We start from the raw sequence: 26,966 nt of genomic DNA on the forward strand, positions 1-26,966 counted from the left end.
CTGCAACTCCAATTGTGCCTTGGCCTTTCTGATTACACCCCTGCATGCTCAAACAATATTTTTATAGTTTTCTCTAGTCATCTGTCCAAATTTCCACTTCTTGTTGCCTTCCTTTTCGAGTTTAAGCTCACTGAAGATTTCACTGTTAAGCCGAGATGATCACCTGCCATATTTGCTATTCTTTCTGCACATTGGGATGGTCTGTTTCTGCGCTCTCAATAAGTCTTCATTAAAATACAGCCAGCTCTCCTGTACTCCTTTCCCCCTCATATTAGCCTCCCAGGAGACCCTGCCCATCAGTTCCCTGAGGGAGTCTAAGTCTGTTTTCTGATCTCCAGGGTCCATATTTTGCTACTCTCCTGTCTTTCTTTTTTCAGGATCCTGAACTCAACCATCTCATAGTCACTGCTGCCTGGGTTGCCATTGACTTCTGCTTCCCCTACCAATTCTTTCCTGTTTGTAAGCAGCAGATCAAGAGGAGCATGGCCATTAGTTGGTTTCTCCAGCACTTGTACCAGGAAGTTGTCCCCAACACTCCAAAAACTTCTTGAATTTTCTGTGCATTACTGTATTGCTCTCCCAGCAGATCTCAGGGTGGTTGAAGTCCCCAATTAGAACCATATTCTCCATTCACCTTGTCCACCAGTGACTCCCACAAGCCGTAGATGCCTTCCTCCTCTGGGGGGCAGGGAGGGATGATGAGAGGCCATCACGCTCCTCGGTCTTCCTCACATGTGGTTGGGTTTTGGTGTCAGGTTCCAGCGTATCCATCAATGGCTGGGCCAAAGAGCTCTCCTTGGCCACACCATACTCGTCCTTAGAACTGTCTCTCATGTAGTGCTTTCTCCGTGGGTGGTTGATGGCCACTGGAAGTAAAGAAAAGTCCAAAGTTCTCACAGGGTGGGTGAAAGAGTCCATGTTTCCTCTCATCATTTCTACGATCTCTAAAACGTGGTTTGGAATAAGATGGCCTCTTCCATGTGGTGCTGGGACTTCCAGGGACTGTGCTGTGCTCTGATTGGTAGAGGATGGCAGGAGGAGCTTTTAGAGGGTTCACACAACCCTCTTCTTGGTGGGTCACCCCACCCCAGAACCTGTGCTATTTGGTCAAATCTGATCTCAGGGAGGTCCTCTGAGGCTGAAACGCATCCTGATTGGAAGAGGGCAGTGGAAGGAGTTCTTAGAGGGGTAACATGACTCAGTTCTGGATGGATCACCCCACCCCAGAATTCCCCTGGATTGGTCAAATGTGCTCTTGGGATGTCATTAGTGGGGCAAAACCCATTCTGATTGGTAGAGGGTGATGGGAGGAGTTCTTAGATGGGTCACATGATACCCTCTGCTTCCAATCATGTGTCCATCTTGACCCTGGAAGTAATATTCTGGGGGCAGATCTTAGAGAGAGAGGTGGGAGGTGCCTCACAGGTAAGGGGGCGGGACCATCCTTTGATTGATGGTCCCTTATGCTACTCACAGCTAAATGGAATCAAATTAAAAACCTATCTGCAAGCATTGCAAAAAACATTTAAATCAAATCCACTTGCAGGTATCTGTGAAATTGAAAAAATCTAAACAAAAGCCAAAAAACTATTTTAAGAAAAATAAAAAAAAAAAAACTTAAAAAATTGAAAAACAAGTTGTGCTTCTATTTTATGCTGAACCCAAACACAATTGATGTCATCAATGAACTGGTCCACATATTATTGTAAATAAACTCAGTACCTCCATATATAAAATTAAAATCTTACCAAAAAAACCCCAACAATAAATGAACGCTACCATTCAATTCCAATAAAACTGTACCAAAAAACATATTTCTCCATAGGCGCAAAACCCCAAAACAATAATTGCTCAAAAAAGCCAGTACCAATCAGCCCAGTAACCAAAAAAAAAAAAAAAAAAAAAAAAAAAGCAAAGTGTAACAACACTAATCCTATACTTTTGTTTAAATGCTGCCATTCAAACTAAGGGTATGGTGGGTAGTGATCGATCTATCGGGGGTCTATTTATTGTGTCCAGTCTAGACGCGATAAATTGATCCCTGTGCGTTCTCCCATTGACTCCTGTACTCCACCGCCATGAGAGGCACAGGCAGAGTCGATGGGGGAGTGGCAGCAGTTGGCTCACTGCTGTGAAGAGGGCCGGGTAAGTCGATCTCAGTACATCGACTTCAGCTACGTTATTCTCGTAGCTGAATTTGTGTATTTTAGATCGATTCTCCCCCTCCCCCCGAGTAGACCAGGGCTAAGTTACAAACTCTTTTCAACACAAAACCCAGAAATTGTTACAGTAAATCAAAATATTGTATTAAAACTAAACTCAAACTTACCTATTAAAACAAAACATTATAAATAACTGTAACTTGGGCACAAAAAAATAATGAAACCAAGTCAGAAACAATTTAAAATACAGGTTTCAGAGTAACAGCCGTGTTAGTCTGTATTCGCAAAAAGAAAAGGAGTACTTGTGGCACCTTAGAGACTAACCAATTTATTTGAGCATGAGCTTTCGTGAGCTACAGCTCACTTCATCGAATGCATACCGTGGAAACTGCAGCAGACTTTATATACACACAGAGAATATGAAACAATACCTCCTCCCACCCCACTGTCCTGCTGGTAATAGCTTATCTAAAGTGATCATCAGGTGGGCCATTTCCAGCACAAATCCAGGTTTTCTCACCCTCCACCCCCCCACACAAATTCACTCTCCTGCTGGTGATAGCCCATCCAAAGTGACAACTCTTTACACAATGTGCATGATAATCAAGTTGGGCCATTTCCTGCACAAATCCAGGTTTTCTCACCACCCCACCCCCATACACACACAAACTCACTCTCCTGCTGGTAATAGCTCATCCAAACTGACCACTCTCCAAGTGGTTTTAACAACTTGGATTGAAACTTGGAGAGTGGTCAGTTTGGATGAGCTATTACCGGCAGGAGAGTGAGTTTGTGTGTGTATGGGGGTTAGGGGGTGTGTGTGAGAAAACCTGGATTTGTGCTGGAATTGGCCCACCTTGATTATCATGCACATTGTAGGGAGAGTGGTCACTTTGGATGAGCTATTACCAGCAGGATAGTGAGTTTGTGTGTGTGGTTTTTGGGAGGGGGGTGAGGGGGTGAGAGAACCTGGATTTGTGCAGGAAATGGCCTAACTTGATTATCATACACATTGTGTGAAGAGTTGTCACTTTGGATGGGCTATCACCAGCAGGAAAGTGAATTTGTGTGGGGGGGTGGAGGGTGAGAAAACCTGGATTTGTGCTGGAAATGGCCCAACCTGATTCTCACTTTAGATAAGCTATTACCAGCAGGACAGTGGGGTGGGAGGAGGTATTGTTTCATATTCTCTGTGTGTATATAAAGTCTGCTGCAGTTTCCACGGTATGCATCCGATGAAGTGAGCTGTAGCTCACGAAAGCTCATGCTCAAATAAATTGGTTAGTCTCTAAGGTGCCACAAGTACTCCTTTTCTTTTTGCAATTTAAAATATGACACATATCAACTCAAATTGTCTTTAAGTAAAATTATCAAACAAAGAAAAAACAATTTCTATGTAAAACTTGAAATAAAACTTTGTTTACTGCATAAATCAGTGTTACCAGCACATTGTGGATGAATCATTCATGGTGACGGACCATTAAGAACCATGATAGGCCTTAGAAGAAGTTTATCCGAACCTGAAGGACTTTCCTGTGCACGTTCTAGCCAGAATATGGGTAATGGCCCCTGCTATGACTCATCGAAGCATGCAAGGGCATGTGACCAGCTCATGTGACACTGGACTCCATCTTGTGCCTGAACTTTTGCACTAACTGTGCTGCTGGCTTTTGCTTTGAAAAATGAAGTTCCCTCCACATGGCAGAAGCTATAAAAGTTGGAAGCAACATCATCATTTGTCCTCACTCCCCACGCAACTCAGTTAAAACAGTGTGTTGTTTGAAGTGCAAAAGGGAATTCTGCTCAGGAACAGAGGCTGAGTCATTGTCTTCTCCACATGGAAGGGTGGACTGGGTAATAAACTTACAGTGGTCAGGCTTTTAACCACAGCAAGACAGTACAGTGCTGGGGAAGTCCTAGGCTGGGGAGTTGGGGGGAACTGGCTGGAGCTTCTCTATTATTGGTTCATGAGTGGCTAGTGAAAGCATTCATCTAACAGTAGCTTGGTGTGTTGCTGTCTGTGTATGGCCTTGTAAGTGCAAAACCTGGAGAGGATTTGAGCTTGTCACACCCTCACAATATGACAGGCGACCTAGGTTCATGTGCCAGAGGGCTCAGGGGTACCCCAGTCCCAGGCTGAACCCCGGGGAAGTCTGTCGCATCCACCCAACCAACAGGCCCTGCTAGACAGTGAGTCCATTTCCCTCTTGTCATTCCCTAGGTTACTGATCGAGACAGAGTGGTTACAGCTAAAAGTCAGGACTCCTGGGTTCTCTCTGTCATTCTCTGGGTGACCTTGGCCAAGTCAGATCACCCCGTGCTGCAGTTCACCTATCAGTACAATGAGGATATGTTTGTAGTGACTTTCCTTTGCTAGGTGTTTTAAAGATGCTTCAATGAAAGGTGCTGCACAGTCTGATGATCGTTACAGATGAGAACGACTGATCTCTGATCGCTTAGCAACAGCCCCGTGTGTCTGCAGAGAGTGCTTGTGTCTCCCCTCAGGCATCTTTCTCCAGATCTGTCTGTCTACTCTTTACCCACCCATTCCTCCTGGGCATGTATCTATGAACCCATGAACCTATGCAGATCTGGGCATTATCCCTAGTTTTCTTACTAATCAACTATAATTTTTAAATATACACAGAGCACTCAATTTTTGGCTTGCTTTTGGATTTAAAGGTATTAGCCGCTTAAAGACTTTGTCTTAAAAGGACACAATTAACTTCTAACTTTTGCTTTTAAACACATATTGATTTGAAAAGGAAAACACAACCCATTTTGGCTCCCCCTTGGCAAAGCGATTGTTGATTACACAGAGCCACCTTAAGACTTTTCTATGCTAGCTTTTCTATGATTCTATAGCTCTGGCTGGGATGATTTAGTTGGGGATGGGTCCTGCTTTGAGCAGGGGGTTGGACTAGATGACCTCCTGAGGTCCCTTCCAACCCTGATATTCTATGATTCTATGACTTAGTGTGGGGCACCGACTACAGCTTCTATCTGCTATTTGTTAGCAAAACAGATTTTTTTTTCCTTTTCCTGGCTTTGACTGCCCTGCCGCAGTCACAACTTTGTTTTTTATTTAAAACGTTTTAAATCTTGTAAAGCATTAAGTCACCTTATTGCTAAATACCAAAATTAAACCACACTAGTTCTTTTTGTCCGGCAAAAGTTTTTTGTTTTTTTTTTGGGGGGGGGGTTACGATTTTAAAACAACACCCATTTATTTTAAACTTATAAAACAAAGATTGTACACACCAGGAGTGGTTTTCTTTAGCTAAAAGAAAAGGAGTACTTGTGGCACCTTAGAGACTAACCAAAGCTCATGCTCAAATAAATTGGTTAGTCTCTAAGGTGCCACAAGTACTCCTTTTCTTTTTGCGAATACAGACTAACACGGCTGTTACTCTGAAACCTTTCTTTAGCTAATTTGCCTAACTGGTTCATAGTTAAATGATTTTACTTAAATAACCTTTTGCCTGGATTATTTACAGAAATGCGCCCTTTCTTCAAAGGAATGGCTGCAAAGAAACCAAGAATTTTCTTTTCATAACACCTTCTTTTAACATTTGTACAGAGTTTCACTGCTTAACTTCCTCCAGTAACTACAGAGTTAACCTCTCACTTTCTTTCTTTTAACTTTCTCAAACTGCGGTTGCCCGCGTGTCTGGGGCCCGATTCTTCTTTTTTTGGGGGGGCATTATTTTTTTCATGGGCACAGGCATTGTTTCACTACCAATTTAGCAAGGAGGGAGACTCTTTGACTAAACCCCCCTTTTATTTATTTATACACACCTAGTTACATACACACACATTTATTCCTCATATCTAGATGCATCTTATTTAACAATAACCTTAATTCTTTTATGTTTGGACTTAATTCAACCTTTTTCTTATTTGAGGCAGAAACAACCCCTCAGCACTGGTGCTTTGTAGGAAAGGATGGTAGCAGGGCTAGGGACAATGGGAAAGGTAGGGAGTACAGCAGCATTAACAGCGTGGTAAAATGGGGGAGTTACACTCACTGACCGTAGGAATAATGACTCATTGCTGAATGCAGGAGGTAAGAACAGGTTGGATTTTCCCTTGGCCTGTTTTGATAGAGGGTACTGCTGCATCGCGGGAAGGGATCTTGCTGGGTTTAGGCAAATCTTAACTGGTTGGGCCGACCCAATGCACCCAACCTGGTTGGCATGATCGGCTCACAAAGCTTACAAGGAGGGAGAGACCTTAGCCAGCAGTTCCTGTTGCAACAAGGAAGGGCTGGGGTCTGTCTTCTCCTGTAAACTGCCAGGACCTCATTGTGAGTGGGATCAGGCACGTCCAGATACACACCATTTGGGGTACAGCAGATTATACAATTTAATTTACACAGCAAGTCTTTTTTCCCAAATGGTTAGCAAGTGAACAAGGGCTTAGGAGGAAAACATGACGGTCAAACAAAGGACCGACAGAAACGGGCAGAGGTGAAGAGACGGGGTGGGGAATAAGAGTATTGCCCACCCCTACCACTTGTGGATCAACCAGGGCAGTGATAGTGTTGGGTTTTATTTAAATTTTTATTTTTACTTTGTTTACAGGTGTTAATTTTTGCTCCAGTCAGCTTTATTTGGGCAGACAGTGAGAATTTTATTTAACAGCTTTTTTTCTGATTTTATTTAACTTTTTCCAGTTATGGCCTGGATTTTGCTTGGACCGCTGAGCTTCTCTAAAAAGGCAACTCAGTGTTTCCCTAGGCATGACCCCTTGTAGAAGCTGGTTTAAATCTGCCCATGTAGGGTTATAACAGTTTATAACAATTTGTAATTTCTTTTTGAATTTAACAGGGTCCTTTTTTATTATTTGGAAAATTTTTAAGTGAATTATACAGTTCCGTAGGAGACCAAGGTGCATGTGCAGACACCGAGGTCTCATGACCCGAAGCACCGGTGCTTGGGAATTGGTGCAAGGGGAACATTTTCTTTGTATGGGGAGTCACTGAGGGGGGAACGTAAGGGGCTTCTGTTGCTTAATATTTTTTGCCGGCTTAGGTGGATTTAAATTTTTTGACAATTTTTTTTAAATTATTTTTTTAAATTGTGTTTTAAGTTTCTCCTGGGAGTCCTTGAGACTCCTCATTTGCCATTTACGGTGCCAGGTTTTTGTTGTTTTGTTTTCTGGGGTATTTTAATGCCAATAGAAATAAGCCTCACATTGACATTGGCCAGAAGCACACTTTTGAGGCACACAATCTTGCCAAGGTTGAAGCTTTCCCTCTAAGGGATACCATAACTTTAAAGTATTCCTATCCCTGGTATACCAATTCCAATTTTTTCAGAAACTTGCAAGTGAACTAGTGTGTGCCTTTTGGCAAGACTGTGATCCCTTTTGACTCACCGGCCCCCATTTGTACCTGGCGAGAGGGGAATCCCCTTGGATCTCCCAGCCCCCAGTACTTAACTCAATTCACTTGTTACATTCACACAGGGAAGGTTTGTTTACCGCCTCCACAACTGTCTTACATCCCCCCTTTAGCAAAGAGTATTGGCTGGCGCCACATACTCTGTCACTTCAGGAGAGCTGATCAGACCAGTCAGTGGCTTTTTACACTGCCTTCAGGTGGGAACCAGAGAGAGGGGAGGAAAGAGGATATGGAAACAGACCGTCGGAGGACAGAAGGGATGGGATTACACACTCCTAGACCCAGACAGGCCCCTTGCCAGTCATGAGCCCACGGCTTTGCAGGGAGCATTGGGCATCTTCCTGTGACTTACACTTACACCGGTCTACCGACCTTCACTTTTACACTGGCACACAGAACCAGGTCTATTCACGACCTGCCCAGCCACCCTTAATGGCTCTTCCTGGGGAAACCAAATCAGATTTCAAAAGGTCTCTTACCTTTATGGGTGGGCCCAGGGTGTGGTGGGGAACGGCTCATGGTCCTCCTGCTTTCAGGGGTCGCCGTCTATCCGAGTCATGGCACCAAGATTTGTGGTGGAAAAATTAACCATGCATTGTGTTTGGATTAAAACCAAGCCTGAGTCTCCTTTATTGATTACAAGTGCAGGGGGGTAACAGCTTTAAGTAGCTGCCCCCCCGATGCAAAGCACACACAGCTTTTTAAAGCTTAAAACCATAGACAAATTACACATACTTTTATTTTAATTACCTTATTTGGAATATAGCAAAACAAGCTTTTCCTGTTTTCTTTGTGGTTAACAAGCTTTTTTTTTTTTGTTATTAACAGGTTGTTTTGGGGGTTAATGTTTTTTAAGCTGTGCTGCTGCAGCTGCCTTACAATAAAAATTTACTCAATTTTCTATTTATGCTTTATATCCAGCTAGCTTGACCAAAGTTTTAGGCCTACTGGGGAGGTTTAGGCCTGCCTGGGTCCACCGAATTTTTTCTCCACACAGCTAAGCTCTTTGCTCCAATACTGTCTGTGTCAAGGAATTCTACAAGCCAAATATAGATTATGAAAATAATTTTCATTTCTCTGTGTTATATGTTCAGACTTTGAGTGGAATTGAATGTTCCCATGTTCGTGTGTTGTGAGACAGAAGAAATATAAATGGTGATACGCTTTCTTTATCGATTGATTCATAGGATTGAAGGTCAGAAGGGACCTTTATATCATCTAGTTTGACCTCCTGTATAATACAGGCCATTAAATTTCACTCAGTTGTCCCGATACTGATCCCAATGATTGAGCCCAATGACTTGTGTTTGACTAAGACCTGGTCTACACTAGGATTTTACACTGTAAAATCATAGAGTAACAGGGTGAGAAGGGACAACAAGTGTCATCTAGTCTAACCCCCTGCCTATATGCAGGATTTGTTGTGTCTAAACCACCCCAGACAGATAACTATCCAGCCTTCTTTGGAAATCTCCAGCAAAGGAGCTTCTACGACCTTGTGAAGTGTTTGTTCAATTTTCCTCTTTTTCTTTCAGTTAGGAAGTTTTTCATGAGATTTCATCTAAATCTTTTATGCTGTAGTTTGAAACCATTGACTCTTATCCCGCCTGCTGTGAAGAAATGCTATCATCTCTCGTGACTTGCATGCTCTGCCTCTGTTAATTCAACCCAAAACTGCATGTTCTTGTTTTCAAAGAGCAAAAAAATCCACACCCCTGAGAGATGTAGCTATATCAACCTCATCTGATGTAGATAGCATGAGGTCAAGGGAAGAATTCTTCCATCAACTTAGCTACCACGTCTCGGGGAGGTGGATCACCTAAGGGAGAACCGCTGCTGTCTGTGTGAGTAGTGCCTTTCCAGCATTTTCATTGTAGACAAGCCCTCAAGCAGATCTTCCACAAAAGCATCCAGTCTGGATCTGCAGATATGGGGAGTTGGAAAATGCATCGCTTTCCTTCGCAGTGTGTTCCAAATGTTATTCACTGACAGTTTTTAACATTTGACCCTTATTTCTAGGTGGAATTTGTCTCGCTTCAGCTTCCAGCCACTGGACCTTGCTCTGCCTTTTTCCTCTAGATTACAGAGCAGGTCAGTACCCAAGGTTTTCTCCCGATGAAAGTATCCCCTTGATTGTCTTTTTGATAATATAAATAGATGAAGCGCTTTATGTCTCTGACTTTCTGGCATTTTCTCCAGCCTCAAATCATTTTTGTGGCTCTTTTCTGCACCCTCACCATTTTTTCAGCGTCCTTTTTGAAATGTGAACCCCAGAACTGGAGACAGTCAGTTTCTCCAGTGCCATGTGCAGAGGTAAAATCCTTCCCCTTCTCCAACTCACCTCTCCCCTGTTTATGCATCCAAGGATCGTATCAGCCCTTCCAGCCACAGCATCCCACTGGGAGCTCATGGTATAATGTAACTCTATTAAAGCATTTTGTCTGTATGGACTCAACTCACCAAATGCTCCAGATCAATCGGTATGCCTGCCCTGGCCTCCTCATGGTAACCACTCTGCCAATCTTTGGGTTGTGCTGGTGATGGCCTCCTCATTGTTACCATTCTGGAAACCTTTGGGTCATCTGCAAAGTTTATCTTCAGAGATTCTCTATTTGCTTCCAGATCCTTGATGAAAATATTGAAAAGCATCAGGCCAAGAACTGATCCCTGCAGAACCGCACTAGAAACAGCCAAATTTTCCGACAATGGCCCATTGACCACTGCTTTCTGAGATCTGTCAGTTAGCCACTTTTTAGTCCATTTTGCATGTTCTCTACTGATATTGGATAGTGTTCATTTATTTATCTGAATGTTTTCCACTACTAACTCAAATGACTCAGAGAAATCAAAGTTTATTGCATCAGAGAGGTTCCCTTGATCAAGCAAAGTTTACTCTTGTTAAAGGATGAAATTGGATTTATTTGACAAGACCTCTTTTCTGTAAACCCTGACTGACAATAATTATATTCCTAAACTTTTTCTGAACTAATCCCAGACCAGATTTTCCATTGTTTCCTAGCCATGACAAATCTTATTTTTTAAATTCTCCCTTTATTTTTAAAAATAATTTATGTTTAGCACAGAACTGTCCTGTATTTGCCGGGTTTTGTTGTTTGTTTTTGGCTCTGCTGCTGCCTGATTGTGTACTTCTGTTTCCAAATGAGATGTGTGGTTGATCGGCAGCTCGTGACTCTGGTGTTTGTAACTCTAAGTTTCTACTGTAGATGCTGTTTAACATCCTCCTTGGCTGTTAGTGGACAGGAAAGTATTTCATCACCTCATGTGATATGAGCACATCATTATGTCAGTTAGCCACTTTTTAGGCCATTTCTTTCCAAATGCAGAACAAAACTATTTCTGCAACACATCTGCCTTTCCTGCAACATTAACAAGTTTCCTTTCTCCCTCTAGGAATTGGTCAGTATTTTTTCTAGGATTTCTTTTGTTCTTAATAGACTCAATAAACTACTTTTTGTGATTCATATCCCTTCCAAGCATGGCTTTTTCCCTAATGTCTTTAATATCTCGTATCAATTTTCATAACTTCCAGTTTCTATTTCTTACTACCTATTTTTCCTTTTTTCCATTTGTTCATTATTGCTTTATATCCCTCCTAATTGTTCCATTCACTTTGCCACTGAACTCAGTTTTTTGCCAGAGTTGTCCACTTTCTTGATGGTGGAATCGTGACGTTTTTGCTATCTGATAACCTCTTTTTCAACAACTCCCAATCTTCATTCCCATTTTTCTATCTAAATTTTTCCTCCCCATCAGTTTTGCTGATAATTTGCCTCAGCTTTGGGGAATTAGCATTTTTGAAGCACTAAGTGTCTATTACTGGTTGGAAAATGTTTTCTCTTTGTCCATTTGAATGCAATCCGTTCCATTCTTTATTTTGTTTTCCTCTATCATATTTCCTCTATCATATGCCCTCTTTGTCTCTTCTCTAAACTCAACAGTCCCAGACTTTTCAGTCTGTCTGCATATTGCAATCTCCCCAGTTCTCATAGCCTGTCTCAGAAATCCCCTTTCTATCTGCTACTTCCTTCATAAAGACTGAGTGACCAAAACTGAGCACATGTCCAGAGCAGGATATTCTCCAACCGATTCATTAGCTATCCAAAAATTGCCTTTTGTTTTGCCACTGCTGCAAATGAGCCGGTATTTCTGTTAAGCTGCTATCAATAACTTTTAGGTCTTTTCCCTGAGCTGTTTTCTAGTTGGGATGTTTCCTCTAGCACATGTCTTGGCAAAGCTTTGGGTTTTTTTTCCACTCTCAGATTTTGAACAACCAGGTGAATGGGGAACTCCCTACAGCATGGACTCTGTAGCCTTGGTAACAATAATGGATAATGAGTATCCACACTTGTGTTTCTGGCTGGTGCCTATTAAGGTTCCAACACCCTCATGACGTGTGGGAATTATTGACACGTGGAGCACCATAAAATATGGAATTTGCATTAATAGGGTCAGTTTGTTAGGGGGCTTATTCCTTCACCCACTTACTTCCCTGGTCCTTCTCGCATGAACAGAGAGCAACAATACCCGAAGTCCAAAGGTGCAAACAATTCGATGTTTATTGGGGTGAACTTCCAGCAAGCATGATTCCAGTTTCCTTCCTTAGTATTCTCCTTCCCAGCTCTGACACCACAGAGCCTTACACCTGTGTCCCTGTTCCCATTCCTACCCTTAGCAAAACATGATTCCAATTTCCTTACTCCCATTCCCTGTTCCCATTTCCCCCTTTAGCAAAACATGATTCCAATTTTCTTACCCCCATTCCCTGTTCCCATCTCCCACACCCACATGCCCATGCCCATGCCCACCCCCACCCACCCACCCACTTCCTCATTGATTACAGATTATATAGTAAAACTTGAGTTCTGCTTAGCTATACCTTAACCAATCATTTTCCTGAAATTTAACTAACCAATCCTAACATATTGTAACATGATTATGTAACCAATTATATCCCACCACCTTAATTAGTTTACACCCAGCAAAATTAATTATACAGCAGACAGGAACAATCACAGAACCAGAGAGATTACACAGACAAACAATAGCAAAGTGGGAACTATAATGACAAAACAATACAGAAGTGAGGATTTCACATCCCAGCTATTGATAAGTGAGTTCTTGCCAGACAGGATGCTATCAAACTAAGTTTCCTTTTACATTTTCTAGGCACTTCCCTTTCTCTGGAGGTGATAGGAATACAATCCTGTCCTGATAGTGCCTGACAGCCCAATAGCACCTTATTTCAATGTGACTAGTTTGGAATGTGAGGATGTGACCGGTCGCTTCCCAGCTTATGGCTGCCTCTGCTGCTTAGCCAAAGGCCTGAGCCTAAGCACAGGGCCACAAACAGCCACAGTAAGAGAAGGCCCTTACACCAGCAGATAGTGATTTTGATTCTTTCTTTTATACCTCTATAATTAGCCAAGTGATAAGAATACACCTAAATTCTTAGAGTATGGGCCTTTACAGACAGGCCTGAATATCTATATCCTAACACAGTTGTTAATAATTCATTTCTCTGAATAATGAAAATGTCATTTTTCAGTGTGTGAAGAGTGACTAATCTGCTTTAACCATGAGAACAGCCTCCAGTAGTGCATGTTGTGTCTCAAGTTAACACTGTCTCTCCATCCAGGCATTCGTACTGCAACCATCACCCTAGACTCTGGGCACATACAGGACATCAGGGGAACGTACAGTACATCCAGGGGACAGCATTCTTCCTCAGAGTTGGACACCTTCTCGTGTACTCATGTTAGATTCCAAAACAACTGACTTCACCAACCCCTCCACCTTCATCCTGCTGGGCATTCCTGGCCTGGAGACGGCCCATGTCTGGATCTCCATCCTCTTCTGCACCATATATACCATAGCTGTCTTTGGAAACTTCACCATCTTGTTCATCGTGAAGAGGGAGCCGAACCTCCATAGTCCCATGTACTATTTCCTCTGCATGCTGGCCATCACTGACCTGGTCCTGTCCACATCCATCCTGCCCAAAATGCTGAGCATCTTCTGGTTCAATTCCAGGGAGATCGATTTCAGTGCCTGCCTCACCCAGATGTACTTTATTGGCACCTTCTCATTGATGGAGTCTGGGATCTTTGTGGCTATGGCTTTTGATCGCTACGTGGCCATCTGTGATCCCCTGAGACATTCCACCATCCTGACAAACACCATGGTGGCCAAGATCTGCCTGGCCGTGGTGTTGCATGGTGGCACACTTGTACTGCCTTATCTCTTCCTGGCCAGGCATTGGCCATATTGCAAAACCAACATCACCCCCCTCCCTCTTACTGTGAGCACATAGCTGTGGTGAAGCTGGCCTGTGCCGACATCCAAGTCAGTAGTTACTACGGACTCTCTATGGCATTCTTTGTGATTGGTCTGGATGTGTTTTTTATCACCATGTCCTATACCCATATCCTCAGGGCCATCTTCAGCCTCCCTACAAAGGATGCCCAGGTCAAGACTTTTGTGACCTGCAGCTCCCACGTCTGTGTCATTTTAGCTTGTTACATCCCAGCTCTCTTCTCCTTTCTTATGCACCGGTTTGGCCACAATGTGGCCCTGCATTACCACATTCTCATTGCCAACATGTACCTTGTGGTGCCCCCCATGCTACACCCCATCATCTATGGTGTGAGGACCAAACAAATCTGGGAGAGGCTTCTACTGCTATTTACTCACAAAAGGAACTAAAATTTCCTCCTGGTGCTCTGGCTTTCAGAGTGAGCTCCGTGCAGGGCCAGCTGGTGACATAGTTCTGGGCCCTCTGCTGTGAATCACTTACTCGACAGTCAAAGACACATTAAATCCTTTCCTGACCTCATTGTGCTGTGTCAGCATTACAAACTGGAGAGTCAGTCAATATATCATTTGCTGGGTTGCCACCTTTCTAATTTCTGGTAACTGGGCCCCCCAAACCCCACTTTGACCCACCTCTTCTGCCCCTGCTTTGCCTCTTCCCCCAAGGACTCGCCCCTCTCTCAAGGTCCTCTCCTTCCCTCCACCTGTCACTAATTCGATTATTTCCACCTAGATAGCCCCATCCCCAGTTCCAAGGGAACCATTTCAGATTTTGGTAGGAGTGACAACTTTTACCGTGATTCCAGGGGTACCTAGGCTCTTGAAAACTCTCATTTTTTGGCAGATAATTTAGTAATTTGCAGACAGGAGCGCTGTATCTAATTCCTATATAAAAGAAAGAAAATTAAATAAATATTAGACCCACTCAGCTCTAATACTAACATGTTCTGACATCTTGTTGCAAGTTCCTTAAGGAACATTGGTTGGTCGTAATTGTTAATGTATATTCTAATTTTTGTTACTAACTCTGCAGAGAGAGAGAGACTCCATCAGGTTCTGTCTCATCTCCAGGAGGGGAATGGGGTGGAGTGGATTTAAAGAAAAAAATGAACAAGTCTCTTAAAATTGAATTATCCAAAGTGTGCAATGAGCTGGGAACAAATTGGGACATGGTGCTCCCATTGGTCCTGATGAGAATCTGGAGCCACACAAATCGCTCAACAGGAATTAGCCTTTGGAAAGCCCATGCTTGGCTGGAAAAATCTATTGTACCCCCCAGATTGGGACACTATGGAAATATTGGCAACAACATCCCAAATAAACAACCTCAAATACTGGATAGGAGCAGCTGCAGCACACCAAGCTGTAGAATAGTGAAAGATGCATTTGATGAGATGCTATTAGGCAATGGCAAGCCGGGAACCCAGTAATGGTTAAAAATGGACCAGCCCGTAAGAATAAATTTCCAAAAGGGGGATGGCATGGACCATGGACAATCATGGACAAATTGGGTCACTCGTTATATCTTATAGACATAGAGGTTCAGCCTTGGTGGAAACATACCACGCAATTAAAAGAAAACACAGTTTAAGCTGTATATTACATGTTCTGTGCTTTTCCCCCCCACAAATTAAGCAATATACGCTGCTTTACAAAAACAATAAGCGATTGTTGATTTATATTTTCCCTGGTTATAATGCCAACCTAAGTATGGGGACTGTTGGGTACAGTGGTGATAATCTAAGGTGAAAAACGATAATTGGATACCCAGAAGATAAGTCAGAGACATTTCGTGATCAGAAACCTGTGGAGAGAAACTTCAAGCAACTCTGCCAAACCCATCCTGCTGCAACAGTTTTAAAATTGGTGTATACAGCAAAAGGAAACCAACAAGAGGAACACATCTTTAAAAAAAATCACCTGTGGCCATAGTAATGGCCTGGGCATGAAGTATCAGAGACATTAGTAAAATTAAATAAAGAATTGAAAAGGAACTTACTTTAACCAAAAAGACACAGGAACTGTGTGCTTGTTGTTGGAAGGTGGATGAGAAGGTTAAATGTGAACAATCCATTACCCTTGCTGTGTCTCCTAACTCCGGTTCTAGTAATACAGTTAGAATCATAGAATCATAGAATCTCAGGGTTGGAAGGGACCTCAGGAGGTCATCTAGTCCAACCCCCTGCTCAAAAGCAGGACCCATCCCCAATTAAATCATCCCAGCCAGGGCTTTGTCAAGCCTGACCTTAAAAACTTCTAAGGAAGGAGATTCCACCACCTCCCTAGGCAACGCATTCCAGTGTTTCACCACCCTCCTAGTGAAAAAGTGATAAACTTAACAGTAATAAGTCACCAGGACCAGACGGCATTCACCCAAGAGTTCTGAAAGAACTTAAATGTGAAATTGTGGAACTATTAACTATGGTTTGTAACCTGTCCTTTAAATCAGCTTCTGTACCCAATGACTGAAAGATAGCTAATGTAACATCAATATTTAAGAAGGGCTCTAAAGGTGATCCTGGCAATTACAGACTAGTAAGTCTAACGTCAGTACCGGGTAACTTAGTTGAAACAATAGTGAAGAATAAAATGGTCAGACACATAGAAGGAGGTTCCGCATTCCAGTGTTTCACCACCCTCCTAGTGAAAAAGTTTTTCCTAATATCCAACCTAAACCTCCCCCACTGCAACTTGAGACCATTACTCAATAAGGTCAATAATTACCATTGTGCAGGACCCTGACTTATCTTTGTTGAACCTGATCAGATTTCTTTTGGCCCAATCCTCCAATTTGTCTAGGTCCCTCTGTATCCTATTCCTGCCCTCCAGCGTATCTACCACTCCTCCCAGTTTAGTATCATCCGCAAATTTGCTGAGAGTGCAATCCACACCATCCTCCAGATCATTTATGAAGATATTGAACAAAACCGGCCCCAGGACCGACCCCTGGGGCACTCCACTTGACACCGGCTGCCAACTAGACATGGAGCCATTGATCACTACCCGTTGAGCCCGACAATCTAGCCAACTTTCTACACACCTTATAGTGCATTCATCCAGCCCATACTTCTTTAACTTGCAGCTCACAGCAGGAGTTTGCCTGGGACTGGTAAGTATCCGAGTGTGTGTTTGTTTGCTTGCTGAGGAAGTATCCGAGCATGTGTTTGCTGGGAGGGCACTGTGAGAGCCTGAGTGAGTGTCTGATTGGCTGCTATCCTGCAGGGGGCGGGCATTAGGGTGTCTGTTTGTTTGCATCAGGGAAGCCTGGCTGTTTAAAAATAGCCAGAGCTTCGCGAACCAGCTGAGCGGCGGCGAACCAGCAGAGCAGCTCACAGCAGGAGTTTGCCTGGGAGTTCGTCTGGAGTGAGCCCAGTGAGGCTTACGTCTTGCAAACTGCTCTGAGGAAGCTCATAGTAGGAAGGTGATATGGAAGGAGGGGGTTCAGCTGTTGTGACCTGCACTGGTTGTGCCATGTTTGTCTTTCTTCCACAGGACAGAAGCGACTTTGTCTGTACAAAGTGCAAGCTGGTCTCCATATTGGAAGAGAAGATTGAAGGTCTGGAGCAACAGATAACGACCCTGCATTGCATACAAGAAACTGAGGATTTTCTGGACAAAACTCGGGATAGGCTTCTAGGGGCACAAAGCTCTAAAGATATAGAGCAGGTTGCACAGAGGAGCCAAGAGGCCAGTGAAGAAGCTTGGCAACATGTGACCTCCAGAAGAGGTAAGTGGAATGTCCGGGTTCCAGTAACACAGACTCAGGTAACTAACCGCTTTCATGTTCCCTCCACAGGTACCATTGCGGAGAGTGGACCAGATGATATGTCTGGGGGGAGAAAGCAGAAGGAGACTCCGCTGGTTGGAAGGCATGAGATGCGATGTCCTGAGGTTGGGGGTTCCACGACCACCACTCCCAAGAGGAGAAGGCGGGTGGTGGTGGCCGGGGACTCTCTCCTCCGGGGGACTGAGTCATCTATCTGCCGCCCTGACCAGGAAAACCGAGAAGTCTGCTGCTTGCCAGGGGCTAAGATTCGCGATATGACGGAGAGACTGCCGAGACTCATCAAGCCCTCGGATCGCTACCCCTTCCTGCTTCTCCACGTGGGCACCAATGATACTGCCAAGAATGACCTTGAGCGGATCACTGCAGATTACGTAGCTCTGGGAAGAAGGATAAAGGAGTTGGAGGCGCAAGTGGTGTTCTCGTCCATCCTCCCCGTGGAAGGAAAAGGCCTGGGTAGGGACCGTCGAATCATGGAAGTCAACGAATGGCTACGCAGGTGGTGTCGGAGAGAAGGCTTTGGATTCTTTGACCATGGGATGGTGTTCCATGAAGGAGGAGTGCTGGGCAGAGACGGGCTCCATCTTACGAAGAGAGGGAAGAGCATCTGTGCCAGCAGGCAGGCTAACCTAGTGAGGAGGGCTTTAAACTAGGTTCACCGGGGGAAGGAGACCAAAGCCCTGAGGTAAGTGGGAAAGCGGGATACCGGGAGGAAGCACAGGCAGGAATGTCTGTGAGGGGAGGGCTCCTGCCTCATACTGGGAATGAGGGGCGATCAACAGGTTATCTCAAGTTCTTATATACAAATGCACAAAGCCTTGGAAACAAGCACGGAGAACTGGAGGTCCTGGTGATGTCAAGGAACTATGACGTGATTGGAATAACAGAGACTTGGTGGGATAACTCACATGACTGGAGTACTGTCATGGATGGTTATAAACTGTTCAGGAAGGACAGGCAGGGCAGAAAAGGTGGGGGAGTAGCCCTGTATGTAAGGGAGCAGTATGACTGCTCAGAGCTCCGGTACGAAACTGTAGAAAAACCTGAGTGTCTCTGGATTAAGTTTAGAAGTGTGTGCAATAAGAGTGATGTAGTGGTGGGAGTCTGCTATAGACCACTGGACCAGGGGGATGAGGTAGATGAGGCTTTCTTCCGGCAGCTCACGGAAGCTACTAGATCACATGCCCTGATTCTCATGGGTGACTTTAATTTTCCTGATATCTGCTGGGAGAGCAACACAGCAGTGCATAGACAATCCAGGAAGTTTTTGGAAAGCGTAGGGGACAATTTCCTGGCGCAAGTGCTAGAGGAACCAACTGGGGGGGGGGGGCGCTTTTCTTGACCTGCTGCTCACAAACCGGGTAGAATTAGTGGGGGAAGCAAAAGTGGATGGGAATCTGGGAGGCAGTGACCATGAGTTGGTTGAGTTCAGGATCCTGACTCAGGGAAGAAAGGTAAGGAGCAGGATACGGACCCTGGACTTCAGGAAAGCAGACTTTGACTCCCTCAGGGAATGGATGGCCAGGATCCCCTGGGGGACTAACTTGAAGGGGAAAGGAGTCCAGGAGAGCTGGCTGTATTTCAAGGAATCTCTGTTGAGGTTACAGGGACAAACCATCCCAATGAGTCGAAAGAATAGTAAATATGGCAGGCGACCAGCTTGGCTTAATGGTGAAATCCTAGCGGATCTTAAACATGAAAAAGAAGCTCACAAGAAGTGGAAGGTTGGACATATGACCAGGGAAGAGTATAAAAATATTGCTCGAGCATGTTGGAATGGTATCAGGAGGGCCAAATCGCACCTGGAGCTGCAGCTAGCAAGAGATGTCAAGAGTAACAAGAAGGGTTTCTTCAGGTATGTTGGCAACAAGAAGAAAGCCAAGGAAAGTGTGGGCCCCTTACTGAATGAGGGAGGCAACCTAGTGAGAGAGGATGTGGAAAAAGCTAATGTACTCAATGCTTTTTTTGCCTCTGTCTTCACTAACAAGGTCAGCTCCCAGACTGCTGCGCTGGGCATCACAAAATGGGGAAGAGATGGCCAGCCCTCTGTGGAGATAGAGGTGGTTAGGGACTATTTAGAAAAGCTGGATGTGCACAAGTCCATGGGGCCGGACGAGTTGCATCCGAGAGTGCTGAAGGAATTGGCGGCTGTGATTGCAGAGCCATTGGCCATTAACTTTGAAAACTCGTGGCGAACCGGGGAAGTCCCGGATGACTGGAAAAAGGCTAATGTAGTGCCAATCTTTAAAAAAGGGAAGAAGGAGGATCCTGGGAACTACAGGCCAGTCAGCCTCACTTCAGTCCCTGGAAAAGTCATGGAGCAGGTCCTCAAAGAATCAATCCTGAAGCACTTGCATGAGAGGAAAGTGATCAGGAACAGCCAGCATGGATTCACCAAGGGAAGGTCATGCCTGACTAATCTAATCGCCTTTTATGATGAGATTACTGGTTCTGTGGATGAAGGGAAAGCAGTGGATGTATTGTTTCTTGACCTTAGCAAAGCTTTTGACACGGTCTCCCACAGTATTCTTGTCAGCAAGTTAAGGAAGTATGGGCTGGAAGAATGCACTCTAAGGTGGGTAGAAAGCTGGCTAGATTGTCGGGCTCAACGGGTAGTGATCAATGGCTCCATGTCTAGTTGGCAGCTGGTATCAAGTGGAGTGCCCCAAGGGTCGGTCCTGGGGCCGGTTTTGTTCAATATCCTCTATTTGACATTGGTGAGGCCTCATCTGGAGTACTGTGTCCAGTTTTGGGCCCCACGCTACAGGAAGGATGTGGATAAATTGGAGAGAGTCCAGCGAAGGGCAACAAAAATGATTAGGGGTCTAGAACACATGACTTATGAGGAGAGGCTGAGGGAGCTGGGATTGTTTAGCCTGCAGAAGAGAAGAATGAGGGGGGATTTGATAGCTGCTTTCAACTACCTGAAAGGGGGTTCCAAAGAGGATGGCTCTAGACTGTTCTGAATGGTAGCAGGTGACAGAACGAGGAGTAATGGTCTCAAGTTGCAGTGGGGGAGGTTTAGATTGGATATTAGGAAAAACTTTTTCACTAGGAGGGTGGTGAAACACTGGAATGCGTTACCTAGGGAGGTTGTAGAATCTCCTTCCTTAGAGGTTTTTAAGGTCAGGCTTGACAAAGCCCTGGCTGGGATAATTTAACTGGGAATTGGTCCTGCTTCGAGCAGGGAGTTGGACTAGATGACCTTCTGGGGTCCCTTCCAACCCTGATATTCTATGATTCTATGAACTTACTGACAAGAATACTGTGGGAAACCGTGTCAAAAGCTTTGCTAAAGTCAAGATACAATACATCCACTGCTTTCCCTTCATCCACAGAACTTGATCTGCTGTCGCTGCATATGCCCAAGGGTCATGGAGATGTTTACCTCTTCTACACCACCATCACTTTTCCCTTCATAGTAGACACCTTCAGGCCACTCAGCATCATCTCCTCCCTGGGCTGTAAACTGACAAACCTTTAATTCTCTGGAATAAAAGGGCTTTAGAGAATTGATATGGTACACCTTAGGCTTTCGGTTGGAGGTGGGGAATGCTATGAGATAATTAACAGCTCCCAGGCGCTCCTGGACTGTGAGTGGCCCTTCCCACAATGCTTCCATTTTATGGTCCTGGAGCGCCTTTAAGACCATGACCTGGTCTCCTACTTTGATGGAAAGCTCTCTGGCATGTTTATCATACCAGGCTTTTTGCTCTTTTTGAGCATCCTGTAAGTTTCCTTTAGCAAGGCCTAAAGAGGTTCGGAGGGTGTTTTGTAGGTTGGTTACAAACTCCAGAATTTTAGTTCCTGGAGAAGGTGTAAATCCCTCCCATTGCTGTTTCACCAACTGCAATGGCCCCTTAACCTCGCGGCCATATACAAGTTCAAATGGGGAAAACCCTAAACGGGGATGTGGTACAGCTCTGTAGGCAAAGAGCAACTGCTGCAACACTAGGTCCCAATCATTGGAGTGCTCGTTTATGAATTTACGTATCATGGACCCCAAAGTTCCATTAAACTTCTCCACCTTGCCATTTGTTTGATGGAAGTAAGGAGTGGCAACCAAGTGATTTACCCCATGACCTTCCAGAGGTTTTCCATAGTTCCTGCCATGAAATTAGTTCCTGCATCTGTGAGGATGTCGGAGGGCCAACCTACCCTGGCAAAAATGTCTGCTAGTGCCTGGCACAGACTTTTAGCCCTGGGGTTGCTTAGAGCTACTGCTTCCGGCCATCGAGTGGCAAAATCCATGAAAGTCAGTATGTACTGCTTTCCTCTGGGTGTCTTTTTGGAAAAGGACCCAGAATATCCACAGCTCCTCGCTGAAATGGAACCTCAATGATGGGGAGTGGCTGGAGAGGGGATTTGACCTGGTTTTGGGGTTTTCCCATTCTTTGGCATACGTCACAAGACCAGACATAGGTAGAAACATCCTTGCCCATTCCCTCCCAGTGGAACGACTTTCCCAAATGGTCTTTGGTTCTGTTCACCCCAGCATGGCCACTGGGATGATCATGGGCTAAGCTTAACAGTTTTACCCGGTACTTAGTTGGAACTACCAACCGTCTCTGAAGATGCCAGTCTTCGTGGTGTCCACCAGAAAGAGTTTCCTTGTATAAAAGTCATCTTTCTACAACAAACCTGGATTGATTAGATGAGCTGAGAGGCGGTGGGTTGCTCCGTGTCTCCGTTCAAGCTCTTTGGAGGCTTTCATCTGCTTCATGTTCGGTATGGAACTGTTCCCTTGATGCTGAAGATGTCAGTTCCTCATTGGATTGTGGATCTGGGCTTGGTCCCTCTGGAAACAATGTAAGTGATAGGGTTATTTCTGTTGACTGTGAACCGCTCTCTGCTGGTGCACTATGTTGGGGTTCAGGCTCCGGCTGAGCCTCTTGTGTAGGGTTATGGGCTGCTGCCGGTTCAGGTTTGGTGGGGCCCTCTGGTGTTGAGGTTGCAAGTACTGGATTCAATGCTGGCAATGGTTCTGGTGCTCGTTTCTCCACCAGTTCCGATTTTGACACTGGCTCTGTCTGGGTCTCTGTGACTGGATCCACTACTGCGGTTGTAGATTTTGGCATCGGGTCCAGTTCCATCACCTCTGATCGGCTCCTGGTAGAAGTTTCCGGAACAGAGCTAGGTGTGACAACTTGCTTAGCCTGGGTGTGGGTGACCATTCCCACCCTTTTGGCCCACTTCACATGATTAGTCAAGTCTTCCCCCAACAGCATGGGGATGGGATAATCAACATAGACTGCAAAAGTCCACATTCCGGACCAGACCTTGTACTGGACAGGCAATTTGGCTGTAGGCAAATTGAAAGAGTTGGACTTGAAAGGTTGAATTGTTACTTGGATCATTGGGTCGATTAAATTGGGGTCCACTAAGTAAGAATGGATAGCCGACACTTGTGCTCCGGTGTCCCTCCACACGGTGACCTTCTTCCCACCCACACTCACAGTTTCCCTCCTCTCTGAGGGTATCTGGGAGGTATCTGGGCTTGAGGACCTCTGGTGTGATTCCACTGCAATGAACCGTAATCTGTTGGGGTTCTTGGGGCAGTTGGCCTTTACATGCCCCATCTCGTTACATTTAAAACATCGTCCAGCTGACGGGTCACTGGGGTGAGGTGGGTTGCTGGAGAACAGTGTGGCGAGATGATAAGATGTCTGGAGGGTTCCTTGGGGTGTAGTTGGGGTCTTCGGCTGCCCCTGGTAGTAGGGTGAGGTCTGAGGTTGTCCCTTCTGGAATCTGCTCCAACTGCAACCAGTTTTTTTCTTCTCTGCCACCTCCACCCATTTGGCTCCAATCTCCCCTGCCTCAATTACAATTTTGGGCTTCCCATCTAGGATGTATCTTTCTATTTCCTCAGGAACACCCTCTAAGAACTGCTCCATTTGCATTAGGAAGGGCAAATCTTCTGGAGATTTAACACTTGCTCCTGATATCCAGGCGTCCCAATGTTTCACAGTGTAGTAGGTATGCCCGGTAAATGACATGTCTGGTTTCCACCTTCGGGCTCTGAACCTCTGATGGGAATGCTCGGGTGTTAGCCCCATTCTGACTCTCACCTTGGTTTTAAACAGTTCATACTGGTTCATGTGGTCCTTAGGCATTTCAGCTGCCACCTCAGCTAAGGGTCCACTGAGCTGCGGCCTCAGCTCTACCATGTATTGGTCAGTAGAGATGCTGTAGCCAATGCAGGCCCTTTCGAAGTTTTCTAAGAAGGCCTCGGTATCATCGCCTGCCTTGTAGGTTGGGAACTTTCTGGGATGGGAAGCGGTACGTGGAGAAGGATTGCTATTCTGCTGAGCCTTTGCCTTCTCCATCTCCAGTGCATGCTGCCACTCTTTTTCCTTTCCCTCCATTTCTCTCCTGTGGGCAGCCTCTTTGGCTTTTTCTGCCTTGGGTTCTGTCATCTTAGCCTCTCTGTTTTTAACTAACTTTACACCCGAGAGTTAAAAAAACAAACAAAAAAACTGGCTTGTAAAAAAATGTTTGGGCTGTAATGTGATACCTATGTTCTCGGATAGCTATTCTCAGCCTATAGAAAAATCCTTTGTCTCCAGGCAAATAGACAGAACAACCCTCTCATTGCTCTTAGCTAAAAAAAAAAAAACAACAAAAATAACCCCTCTTCAGGTCTGTCAAGGTTCCTCCCCCACTCTGAACTCTAGGGTACAGATGTGGGGACCTGCATGAAAAACCTCCTAAGCTTATCTTTACCAGCTTAGGTCAAAACTTCCCCAAGGTACAAAATATTACACCCGTTATCCTTGGACTGGCCGCTACCACCACCAAACTAATACCGGTTACTGGGGAAGAGCTGTTTGGACGCGTCTTTCCCCCCAAAATACTTCCCAAAACCTTGCACCCCACTTCCTGGACAAGGTTTGGTAAAAAGCCTCACCAATTTGCCTAGGTGACTACAGACCCAGACCCTTGGATCTTAAGAACAATGAACAATCCTCCCAACACTTGCACCCCCCCTTTCCTGGGAAATGTTGGATAAAAAGCCTCACCAATTTGCATAGGTGACCACAGACCCAAACCCTTGGATCTGAGAACAATGAAAAAGCATTCAGTTTTTTACAAGAAGACTTTTAATAAAAAATAGAAGTAAATAGAAATAAAGAAATCCCCCCCTGTAAAATCAGGATGGTAGATATCTTACAGGGTAATTAGATTCAAAAACATAGAGAACCCCTCTAGGCAAAACCTTAAGTTACAAAAAAGATACACAGACAGAAATAGTTATTCTATTCAGCACAATTCTTTTCTCAGCCATTTAAAGAAATCATAATCTAACACATACCTAGCTAGATTACTTACTAAAAGTTCTAAGACTCCATTCCTGTTCTGTCCCTGGCAAAAGCAGCATATAGACAGACACACAGACCCTTTGTTTCTCTCCCTCCTCCCAGCTTTTGAAAGTATCTTGTCTCCTCATTGGTCATTTTGGTCAGGTGCCAGCGAGGTTAACTTTAGCTTCTTAACCCTTTACAGGTGAGAGGATTTTTCCCCTGGCCAGGAGGGATTTCAAAGGGGTTTACCCTTCCCTTTATATTTATGACAAGGTCTGTGAAAAACTTGTGAATTTCCCTGCAGGAGGTTAACTACCATGCCTTGAGGTAGAGAAAACTCCAGCTCAAAAAAGACAAATCCCTTTGTTATGCTTGCTGCTTTGGCCCCCAGGCAGAGACCAAGAAACTCTAACTGCTTTCAGCTTAAAACCTGTTTCCAAGCAGCTCAAAGGGAAAAAAAAACATGCCTTGTTAAAACTCTACTGTGCTTCTGTTTCAAAATGATCTAAAAAAAAAATCTCAAAATTATCCCACCGCTCTGCCACCACATCAAGGTTCCTTCCCCACTCTGAACTCTAGGGTACAAATGTGGGGACCTGCATAAAAGACCCCCAAAGCTTATTCTTACTAGTGAACACAGACCCAAACCCTTGGATCTTACAAAAAATGAAAAAAGCAAACAGGACCTTTGTCATAAATATAAAGGGAAGGGTAAACCCCTTTGAAATCCCTCCTGGCCAGAGGAAAAACTCCTCTCACCTGTAAAGGGTTAAGAAGCTAAAGCTAACCTCACTGCCACCTGACCAAATGACCAAGGAGGAGACAAGATACTTTCAAAAGCTGGGAGGAGAGAGAGAAACAAAGGGTCTCAGTCTGTCTATATGCTGTTTTTGTTGGGGATAGACCAGGAATGGAGTCTTAGAACTTTTAGTAAGTAATCTAGCTAGGTATGTGTTAGATTATGATTTCTTTAAATGGCTGAGAAAAGAATTGTGCTGAATAGAATAACTATTTCTGTCTGTGTATCTTTTTTGTAACTTAAGGTTTTGCCTAGAGGGGTTCTCTATGTTTGGAATCTAATTACCCTGTAAGATATCTACCATCCTGATTTTACAGAGGTGATTTCTTTACTTCTATTTCTATTAAAAGTCTTCTTGTAAGAAAACTGAATGCTTTTTCATTGTTCTCAGATCCAAGGGTTTGGGTCTGTGGTCACCTATGCAAATTGGTTAGGCTTTTTATCCAACATTTCCCAGGAAAGGGGGGAGGGTGCAAGTGTTGGGAGGATTGTTCATTGTTCTTAAGATCCAAGGGTCTGGGTCTGTAGTCACCTAGGTAAATTGGTGAAGCTTTTTACCAAACCTTGTCCAGGAAGTGGGGTGCAAGGTTTTGGGAAGTATTTTGGGGGGAAGGACGCGTCCAAACAGCTCTTCCCCAGTAACCAGTATTTGTTTGGTGGTGGTAGCGTCCAATCCAAGGACAAAGGGTGGAATATTTTGTACCTTGGGGAAGTTTTGACCTAAGCTGGTAAAGATAAGCTTAGGAGGTTTTTCATGCAGGTCCCCACATCTGTACCCTAGCGTTCAGAGTGGGGAAGGAACCTTGACAATCTTAAAGGAAGAATTTTAATTAAAGAAAAAAAAGTAAAAAAATCACCTCTGTAAAATCAGGATGGTAAATACAGGGTAATCAGATTCAAAACATAGAGTATCCCTCTAGTAAAAACCTTAAGTTACAAAAAGACATAAAAACAGGAATATCTATTCCATTCAGCACAGCTTATTTACAAGCCATTAAACAAAATAAAATCTAACACATTTCTAGCTAGATTACTTACTAACTTAACAGGAGTTCTGAGGAGTTATGAAGCACATTCCTGTCCTGTTCCCAGCAAAAGCATCACACAGACAGACAGACCCTTTGTTTCCCCCCCTCCATCTTTGAAAGTATCTTGTCCCTTCATTGGTCATTTTGGTCAGGTGCCA

General features: G+C 44.5%; 1 pseudogene; it reads left to right on the top strand.

The window, feature by feature from the left end:
- The first annotated feature begins 13,339 nt into the window (after positions 1-13,339).
- On the top strand, positions 13,340-14,289 carry LOC125631095 (olfactory receptor 52R1-like; annotated as a pseudogene).
- The last annotated feature ends 12,677 nt before the right edge of the window (positions 14,290-26,966 follow it).

This window comes from Caretta caretta, chromosome 1 (genome assembly GCF_965140235.1).
Source record: "Caretta caretta isolate rCarCar2 chromosome 1, rCarCar1.hap1, whole genome shotgun sequence".
Classification (NCBI taxonomy): domain Eukaryota; kingdom Metazoa; phylum Chordata; order Testudines; family Cheloniidae; genus Caretta; species Caretta caretta.